The 10602-nt window shown below is 43.9% G+C and overlaps 2 pseudogenes; one reads left to right on the top strand and one right to left on the bottom strand.

Annotated features, from left to right (window-relative positions):
- Window positions 1-573: 573 nt before the first annotated feature.
- Window positions 574-713, bottom strand: LOC115064608 (annotated as a pseudogene).
- A 4942-nt stretch (window positions 714-5655) lies between these two features.
- LOC110325869 lies at window positions 5656-6555 on the top strand (annotated as a pseudogene).
- The last annotated feature ends 4047 nt before the right edge of the window (window positions 6556-10602 follow it).

Genomic DNA, 10602 nt, shown 5'->3' with positions numbered 1-10602 from the left:
TCGCGAAGTTGTCATGATAATTAAGCAAATAGATGGCAAATCGCTTTGTAGTGTCTAGAAATCACCTATCTTCATGTTTACATCATCATTGTTTATGGGGTGCTGTTCTTTCTCTGTGCTCCTGCCACCCCCCCCCCCAATATTTTTGAAAAAGCCATGCCGGTATCAATTTAGAGATCATAGAGAGAATAAGCAGATGCAGGAATGTGTTGAATGCCAAATGACAGGTGTAATAATGGAAAACATGACTGACTTTAATATGTGTGTGTGTGTGTGTGTGTGTGTATGTGTGAGAGAGAGAGAGAGAAAGAGAGAGATGAAGAAGTGAACCAGTCATGGGATGGCCTGTAATGATGATTGTGATTAAGGAAAGCATATGTTATAGGAACAAAAAGGAAGGACATAAAAATGATATCCAGCAAATTTCTGTGTCTTTGAGTCAGCCTGGTCTACATTGTGAGTCTCAAGGCAGTCAGGACTACATTAAGACCTCATTGACTTTGTTCCCTTTCCTTGTTATCTTTCTTTCCTTCCTCCTTCCCTTCTTTCTTTCTTTTCTTTTCTTTTTTTAACAAAAGAATGTGAATGAAATCCCCACTACCATAAATCATGCAGTGAAGTTTCCCACATTTGGGGAAATCACATAGGGCACATCCAGAGGGCCAAAGAAAACCAGTCTCACGACCATGTTATCACCCCTGCCAAGTAAATATGACCTTGCCTTTAAAAGAAAATGGAGTGAGCAGGGAAGGATGCCCAGAGGCCTGCCTTCTACCAACATGCCACTTGGTTGAATAGAGGAGGTCACCCAGAGGCCCACCAGCCACTGCAATGTGCAAGTATGTGGTATACAGATGGAAGACAAAGAGAAGCTAAATAGGTTGAGTATTATAAAAAGAAATGGAACTGGAGACACAGAGTGGGGAGGAATGGCTCATTGTGAATAGCCATCCCCACCACATGAGGTCATGGTAAAGTTCCAGCCTGTGCTGGGGGCCATGTCTGGGCCCATGGCCATGCAGCAGCAGGGTTAGATGCTGATGTCCATGGCTCCTATTACCACTAGAGACTATGGGGAGAACCCTGGTCTGGGAAGCTGCCGGGGACCAAGTAGATGTCTAAGGACTGTGCAGAACTGACCCCTCCCCTCATTGTCTGCAGCACTCTAGGGAGTTTACCTCTCACGATGCTGTGTGTGTGTGTGTGTGTGTGTATGTGTGTGTGTGTGTGTGTAGTTCCAAAGGCAGAGGATGGATACAAGGGGACAGGGAGATGAGATGGGTGGGACTGGGGTACATGATATGAAACTCACAACACATCAATAAAAAGTTAAAAGAAAAAAATGGTACCCAAGAGGGGCATCCAAGGTCAGTTTCACTGCATGTGGTTCAACTGAGTGAGTTTCCTGACATTTCGGGAGGCCTGAGAAGGGTTAGGAATGTCAAAAGCGAAAGCTGAGGCATCTAGCATTTAGTCATCATGGAAAGCTCCTTACACTCTAGAGTTCAAAGGTCAAGGAAGGGAAATGGTTTTCCCAGAAGCCAGTGGAACTGGCTGATTGTGATGAATATCTAGGAAGACGAAAGAACTCTCCAATTATTCTTTACTTGCACATTCTAGCCTCCAGTTAGATCCTTCCATAAGTAAGACCCAAATGAAAGCCAGGTGTCAAAGCTATGGAGCCCATGTGGCTTGTAGGAGTCAACCACTAGGACACAGTTCATAACAGAAAATGGATCGGAGGTGAGTGCAGCTGAAGTGTACCCCGTTCACTGTGGAAAGCTCCCTGGAAGAGTTATATTTGAACTGGTATTGCAGTGGAACTATGTCTTCCAGATATGAGTGGAAGGGAAGAAGGACAAGGGAGACAGGGCAGGCAGACGATATCCTGTTTAAAATCATGGTTGAGACAGGAAACAAAGCGTTTGTTCATGATGAATGGGCTGTGACCCGTGGAGGAGGAGGGAATAGAGGCTATTTCAGAACACCTGTGTCTTCTCACCAGCTTTCTTTGTCAGCCTGACAAGTGTACAAATGGATACATGTTAGAGAAACCGAGCATGGGGACTGGGGAGGAGGTGCAGTGGGTAAAATGCTTTCTGTGAGAGCTGTGTGTCTGAGTGTGCATCTGTAAGATGCCGACTGTGTGCAAGTCTGTATCCTTGGTGCCTGGGGGGTGGGGAACAGATAGAGGCTGGAAGCTTTCTGGCCAGTCAATCTAGTCAAAAATTTAAAAGGTAGGTGTAAAAAATAATTATTAATATTCTGTATATATTAATTAATGCTGGAAATTAATACAGAGCAGTTATTCCTTAACCAAGCTAGGTCCCCCAAATAATCACACAGAGACCTTTTAGGCCTTAGCTGGGCAGACTCTCAACTAGCTCATCTGAATTAACCCAATCACCTAGCCCCATCCAGCCAAGGGGATGGCTATACCTTCCAGACATATCTTCCAGACTCCTGTCTCTCCTCATGTATCCTGGCTTAAAAGCTTCCTCTTTCTTCTTCCCAGAGTTCCTTTCTCCCTCTCAGGAAGTCCCAGCTATCTCTCTCTACTGCCCAATCATGGGCTTTTAGCCTTTTGTTGTCCATTTACCTTGGGTAACAAGGTTTGCACAACCAAAGCTGGTCTCCATGAGAATTTGTTCTTCTTAGGGCAACCAGATCTTGGGGTATAGGGTTTAGTGTTTGAGTACATAGCAGCACCAAACTTAATCTCAAAAGATAAGCTGGAGAGAAATAGAGGGAAACATTTGGCATCAACCTTTGACTTCTGCACAGGCTCAAGCACATGTGCATGCACATGCAGGAGTACACACACACACACACACACACACACACCACTCTTACTATTCTGTTCATTTTTTTGTGTTAAGGAAGGAAAATTTATTTTGAGCTCATGGTTTGGAAGGGATTCATTCCATCATGATAAAGAAGGTATACTTAGCAGCTTAGTTCACAGAAGTGGGAATGTGTAGCAGGGACTTCTCCTGCTGTGGGAGACCAGAAAGAAAGCAAAGAAGACAGCAGAGGCCAGGCATTACCATGAAAGCACTTCCCTTACTGAACTGTCTATATGCTAGGCTTCTCTTTTTTAGTTCTATAGATTCCGCAAACAGTTCTACCGTGTGTGTGTGTGTGTGTGTGTGTGTGTGTGTGTGTGTGTATGGGAGGGGGGCTGTCAAGCATTCAAAGCATGGTCTTGCTGCAGACAGTTTAGAAGCAAACCACAACACTGCTCAAAGTGATCCTGAGATACAGGTGCTGGGTCAGGCTGGCATCATTCTAAGAGACAAAATTTGGGAACCCAACCTACAATCCATCAACCCACTCAGTTCTCCCTTTTATTCTAAAATTGCTCAGTCATGCCTCTGTGTCAGTTGAGGGCATTGAACTATTATGGACTGGCCAACCATTGATCAGGGAGATCTCCAGAGTCTCCCTTATATAAGGCCAACAATCCCATTGATGAGGGTCCCACCTTCAGAACCCAATCATGCACCAAAGGCTGCATTTCTTAACACTGCCATATTAGGACTTAGGATTCTAACCTATGAAGTTTGGAAGGACACCTACTTTAGCTCTATCATGCCCTTTACTTATTTTCTTGGCTCTTAAGTTATAGTTGTCTCAGTGCAAGGTTGTAGAAGGTCATTGTTTTCTGAGAAGGTCAAACTTTTTTTTTTTTTATTTTCTTTATTTACATTTCAAATGCTATCCCGAAAGTTTCCCATACCCCTTCCCCCACCTCTGTTCCCCTACCCACCCACTCCCACTACTTGGCCCAGGCCTTGCCTTGTGCTAGGTCATATAGAGTTTGGAAGACCAAGGAGCCTCTATTCCCACTGATGGCCGATTAGGTCATCTTCTGCTACATATGCAGCTAGAAACACAAACCCAGGGGGTACTGGTTAGTTCCTGTTGTTGTTCCACCTACAGGGTTGCAGCCCCCTTCAGGTACTTGGGTACTTTCTCTAGTTCCTCCATTGGGGACCCTGTGTTCCATCCAGTAGCTGGCTGTGAGCATCCATTTCGGTGTTTACCAGGCACTGGCATAGCCTCACAAGAGGCCGCAATATCAGGGTCCCTTCAGCAGTATCTTGCTGGCATGAGCATTAGTATCTAGGTTTGGTGGCTGATGATGGGATGGACTCCCGAATGGGGTACTCTCTGGATAGTCCATCCTTTCATCTTAGCTCTAAATTTTGTCTCTGTACCTATAAGAGAAGGTCAAACTTTTAAGAGTTATTCTGAACACGAAGATATGGAATACATTTCTTCCTTGGGTGTAGTGACACACAGCTCCATCCTCTCTAAGGAGGCAGAGGTAGAGGCATATGGTTCTCTGTAAACTCGAGGCCAGCATGGTCTAATTAGTGAGCTCTATGTCAGCCACAGCTACACAGTGAAATCCTGTCTCAAAATAATCCAAAGCACTTCTGCCTTATAAATACCAGTTATGGTTCTCCCATTCACTTCCATGGTAAGATCTACTGCTGGTCATGGCTCGTGTGAGATGCATGTTATCCAGCGGAGTCATGACAGTTTCTTATCTTTATACCTGTTCCTCTATCTACTCTGAATATGTAACACCAATGGCTTTCCTTGGATGCTTTCTTTCTCCTGCTTGTCTTCCTAGAATCTTTAATGACTACTCAGTTACCACTAACAATTTCAAGCACATTGCATATATTAATCATGTAGCTGTCATAGTAGCCCTTTAAGAAAAGATACTTCTACTATTTTTTCCATTATATAGCTAAGAAAAAGCACACATACACAATCTTCTAGGTGTCTCTTTCTTAGGATTCAATATCAATCTGACCCAGAATAACCACTGTTCACATTTTTCACTACTATCGTGCACTGCCTCTCACACGTGGCTGATTCACTGACTGATCTGCTTTTCTTACTTCTAGAATTTTCCTCCCATAATACAGAATCATTTTCCTTCTAAATTTTTGACTACTTCTTTCTCAGAGCATCATTTCTGAAGCTCAGATACTTCTCGAGCACCACTGTTCTGAGTTCTGACTTTGCTATTGGTAGAAGTCTTCCCAAAGTCCCAGTTCCCGATGCCACCAGGCTTCATGTGATGTTCTTGATATTGCTCCTTCTGAGCGTCTTCCTCTAGACTTTCTGTACCTGCAAAATAGATGGTGTGTTGGTTAGTGTTCCCTACCCATGAGTTCTAACCCTAATTCAAGGGGATTAAACATAGATAAGGTGCCCCAAGGTCTGGGTCTTCTGAGTTTTCCCCACTTTCTTCTTCAATTGTTTGGAACTTTTGCCACCCACTGAGTTTTTGTGGTCACCACATCTGTTATATGTAGTAGTATCTTTTCTCACTTGTAATCATGTCTAAGCAGAGAGATAACTTGCATGTTCATCTTCCAGTAGGACTCTTTGAATGAAATAATACCCCTGTGGTATGTGTGGGTGGACCCAAGATTTCTGACTATAGACCTGTGGGTTCAAAGTATCTACAATGGGTATGCATGGTCCTGGCTGTGCATAAAAGTGTGAAGATAATAGTTTACATTTCTTCTTTAAAAATCACCTCTAGGTCGCTGCCGTTTGTCAGATCGGCAGTTTGCCACATCAGTAAAATGGCAGCTACGGGTCAGCCAGCGTCTCAAACCCGTGGCCACCTCGGGCGGGATCCTACAGGCAGCGGCCGGCATGTACAAGCAATTCAAGGATGAGTAGGACCGGAAGAGCCCGAATCTTAGTAAATGTGGAGACGAGCTGGGCCATCTGAAGTTGGTTCTGTTGGAGATCAATTTCCTGCCTACCACGGGGACCAAACTGTCTAAACAGCAACTCATTCTGGCCCACGGCATTCTGGAGATCGGGGCCCAGTGGAGCATCCTATGCAAGGACATTCCCTCCTTCGAGCACTACATGGCCCAGCTCAAATGCTTCTATTTTGATTACAAAGAACAGCTTCCTGAGTCAGCCTATATGCACCAGCTCCTGGGCCTCAATCTCCTCTTCCTGCACTTGGTTCCTGGAATCTCAGAACCAAGTGGCTGGATTCTACACAGAATTAGAACGATTACCTGACAAGGACATCCAGACCAATGTCTACATCAAACACTCTGTCCCTCGAGCAATACCACATGGAGGGTAGCTACAACAATGTATTCCTGGCTAAGGGAAACATCCTTGCTGAAAGCTATAATTTCTTCATTGACATCCTGCTGGATACTATCAGGGATGAAATTGCAGGATGCATTGAGAAGGCCTATAAGAAAATCCTTTTTGCTGAGGCTACCCGGATCCTCTTCTTCAGCACACTCAAAAAGATGACAGACTATGCCAAGAGGTGAGGTTGGGTGCTGGGCCCTAACAACTACCACAGCTTTGCCAGCCAGCAGCAGAAGCCAGAAGACGGCACCATCACCTCTACTGAACTGGCCAAATAGGTCATCAAATATGCCCAGTAGCTGGAGATGATTGTCTGAGCCTTGACCAGGGCGGTGGATATGGCTAGTCCATCAAACCCAGTATAGGCTGGCCTTCAATAAAGGCAGATTAACCTCTTATGGGCCTGAGTGTCCCTAGTGGGATGGTGGAGATAATTGCTTCTGGAGAATTTGGGAGTTTGGGAAGCCTTTGGGCCCCCTGGGTGAGCGTTTCCCAGTTGTCATTGCTCTGGGCTTTAAGTATAGATGCCCAGTGGCCCACAGGAGAGCACAGACCCGAATTGAGGGACTCTTCTAGGCAGCTGAGGATGTGTTTTGGTATTGGGCCGAGGAACTAGATTTTTTTTTTCCCGTGAAGCACTGTGTGTCTCAGTTTTTAAAAAATGTTGGCCATGGATGAAATCATCTTGAAAATGAGAAAAAAAAAATCAGCTCTAGCTAATGTTGTCAAAGACTTACGCAACTGCTAATGGCATAGATGTATATGATTTGGTTTTGGTTTTGCTATGACCAAATATCTGACAACTTAAGGCAGGAGGAGTTTATTCTGGTTCCCAGTTTGAAGCGATCTCTTCCAAACGGCACCCATAACGGAAACATATGACCTACAGGGGACATTTCACATTCTAACATCCTGGGACTCGGTCATAACGTGGTCAAGTTACAGTAGTAGAATAATTAGCCCATCACTGGTGGAACACCTTCCATTGGTCAAGAAAGAATGACAGAGGCAGCTATGATTCCTGGTAGCTGTTCAACCTTTCCTCTATGGGAAGGACCTTAGGCTCTTCAAATGCTCTAGGCTTAGCAGTGCAGCTGCTTTTGCTGGCCCATGAAACACACCAGGATGAGGCTCAGAAGAAGAGATACCGTGACTTAGCAGAGCTGTCTGCAGCTGCACTCAGGTCTTTGATGAGATTCTTGGACGTCTCACCTTATGTGAGGCTCACTCCATGGGCTGCCCAGCAATTTAGGGCAGAGCTCTGGGGTGCAAGGCTGGGGCTTGGAGATGCATATCAGAGAGGAATCTCTTAGATCTTTAGAAAAAATAATTCTTGAAATTTCCCATTACTGGGTCTTATAGGAGAATGGACTGGAAGGAACAGTGAATAAAACCTGTGAGCCATACATCATTACGCTTTTGTGAGAGAAAGTGAAAGAAAAAAAAAAAAAAAAGTCAGCAACTTCAATTTCCCTCTGAAGTGATTTTAAAGGTCAAATGTCCTCAGTGTATTGGCCTTGTCCCTGATGATTAGAAATATAAAATGTTGTTTTGAGGGATGAGAGATGGGCTCAGCCAAAAGGCATTTGGGGACCATGAGAGTCAATGAAAGGAATATAGCCTAAGGGTTGGGGAGAAGATGGAAGAACAGAAGCAAAGATAAGAAAATTGCTGCAAGGTGGCCCGAAGGAGAAAGAAGCAGAAACATATAATCTGGGCCAGTAGGTGAGCAGACGGTAGACAGGATAAAGGAATATGAATACACGTTCCTTATGCATAGCTCAGGGCTGACTTGACCTGGAGACCTAGGGGCTGGGCGAGGGAAGGGGTGCAAAGAATGTCAGAGTTTTGTCCTGAAGACATTGGCATTGACCTCTGGACCACCACCACATCGAGTTCCTCAGGAGTCCTAGGCTTGTGATAATACAAAGGCAGAGGGGACTAGCTTGGTAGGTCAGCACTCCTAGGAATTGTGTTTGAACTTTCTTCCAGAGTCTTTCCAAATGGAGCCTCTTGTATTGAGTCTTTGTCAGCCAATGCTGTCTCACAGCACCACAGGCATGGCAGACATGAAACATTTAAGCACACAGAGGAGACTGGAAAAGCTATTCGAATTCAAGTGACTTTGAGTGTGATACCCTGATTATGTACCAGAGGGAATTATAAGAAGTAAACAGCAAGGCGTAGAGGGGAGTTTGGAATGGGGAATCTTCAGAAAGCCCCATTAAGCCTGAGAGGGCTTATTAGAAATGTTACCCAATGCTTGGATTCAAAGCTACATTTAACTTGGCTTCTTTCACTCTCTTTCTGAGTTTTTAGTTGAGCCCTGGAGGAGGGGGGATTTTATAACAGGCTAGAGTTGTATTTGCTAATTCCTGAGGATTAGCAGAAAGCGCATTAATGAGATCTCTATCAGGGCCTGCTGTGGTTGTGGGGAGTCTGGTTTGGATTCCTTTGCCCCTTTTGATATTTCTTAAGACTCAGGATTCTATTCAATTAAAATATATATGTGCGGTATCTACTCCAGGGCAAGGATGGGCTTAGCATGTTATTATACTCAAGACATAATTTAGAGAGTCAGAGTTAAATGAAAAAGATCTATCTAGACAGTACTACCAGAGGCAGTAAAGATGGCTGGGTCTGGCCCTGGAGTGTGTATGGAGAATCTAGAGTTCAGACAAGGTATTTACAGAGTCCTGCTTTTCATTTCTATAGTTTTGATCTCTCTGGTATTTCATGCCCTTTTAAAACATGCATACATCTCTGCACATACATACACACACATAGGAGTGGGGGAGAGAACACTCTTAGTGTACATGAAGAAAGGATTTCAAGAATCCTGGTAAATAAGAAAATCTGCAAATATTCTATTCCCTTGATGGAACTTCCTAGTCTACCCACACCTTTCCATAGCCTTTAAATCATCTCTAAATTATTTATAATTGCTAATACAACATAAATATTGTACAAACAATTGTTTCAATGTTTATTAAATAATTACTAGAAAGGAGTCTACAAGTTTATTATAGGTGCAGTTTTCTTCCAAATATGTTTAGCCCGCGGTTGGTTAAGTCTGTTGAAGGAGCACTGAGGGTTACGGCACAAGCTCCATAATGGTGTTTCAGACTGTGTATGCGATGGTCTCCCAGTGACACTGTGGCTGCCTTAGCGTGTGTAAGTACAGTCTGATGTTAACACATATATACCTAAGGGACACATTTCTCACAATGCATCAATCCCAGTACTAAGTGATGAATATGAGAGAGAGAGAGAGAGAGAGAGAGAGAGAGAGAGAGAGAGAGAGAGAGAGAGCGCTAGGCACTAGTATGTAGATTGCCACTGTTTATTGGTTAGTGCGGAACCTTTCTCAGAATTATAGGAGGCTGGTAGTGTGACATGCTAGTTTTGAGCCAAGGGATGATCATCATTCATGTCAGACCCAAGGTAAATCCAGTGCTCTTGTCTATCATTGATTTCACCATGCATTATATTTAGCTGCTTGAATGTGTCTACATGCTAGAGTTCACCTTTTCCTACTTTCCTGTAGTTATAACTGTAGGTTCTTGACCCACAGTAGCCATAAGATGTGAGCCAGTGAGAGAGAAGCTTAAGGCATTTGTTTTGCATTTCTATATGCTGTGATAACAGGTCTAAACACAGAGACAAACAAGAGAATGGGAGCTTGACTGCAGTCCTAAGTAAAAGCTATCCCTGTTTGAGGATCTGAGAGGTGATGAAGCACTCTGACAGTTTGGGCCAGGCATGAACATTAGCCTTTAGGAAGAATCAGGGCCACCAGATTGGGATGAGGGTTACAGTCATAGAAAATAAGTATGGTCTTTGAGAGAATGAGGGAAATAGAATACTGTTCCACCCTAGAAAAGCACTGTAGCAGAATCATAAAAATAAGAGAAAACATGGGCTGTCTTAGTTAAGACTTTATTGCTGTGAAGAGACACTGTGACCATGGCAACTCTTATAAAGGAAAACATTTAATTAGGGCTGGCTTACAGTTTCAGAGGTTTAGTTCATTATCATCATAGTGGGGAAGCATGGTAGCATATAGTCAGACATGTTGCTTGAAAAGGAGTTGAGAGTTCTACATCTTTATCAACAGGCAGCTGAGGACTGGGCATAGCTTGATCATATGAGACTTCTAATCCTGTCCCCACAGTGACACACTTCCTCCAACAAGGCCCCACCTCCTCCAACAAGGCTACGCCTCCAAATAGTTCCTTATGGGCCCGTGGGAACCATTTTATTCAGACCGTCACATGGGTTTAACAATTACGGAGACTAAGCACCTGGTGCAATGTCCAGTCTTAATCTTATAAGCTCTGTGCTCTTTGATGAATAATTGAGTTAAAGCACAGTCATAAGGTTTCTATGACTCCCCTAGAGTGTGGCTATCTAGACTTGGCATCTGTGCTATCTACAAGGATGATGACT

The sequence above is a fragment of the Mus pahari genome, chromosome 8, assembly GCF_900095145.1.
Source record: "Mus pahari chromosome 8, PAHARI_EIJ_v1.1, whole genome shotgun sequence".
Lineage (NCBI taxonomy): Eukaryota > Metazoa > Chordata > Mammalia > Rodentia > Muridae > Mus > Mus pahari.
Note: the sequence above shows the minus strand (reverse complement) of the source record. Positions and strands in the feature narration are given on the sequence as shown.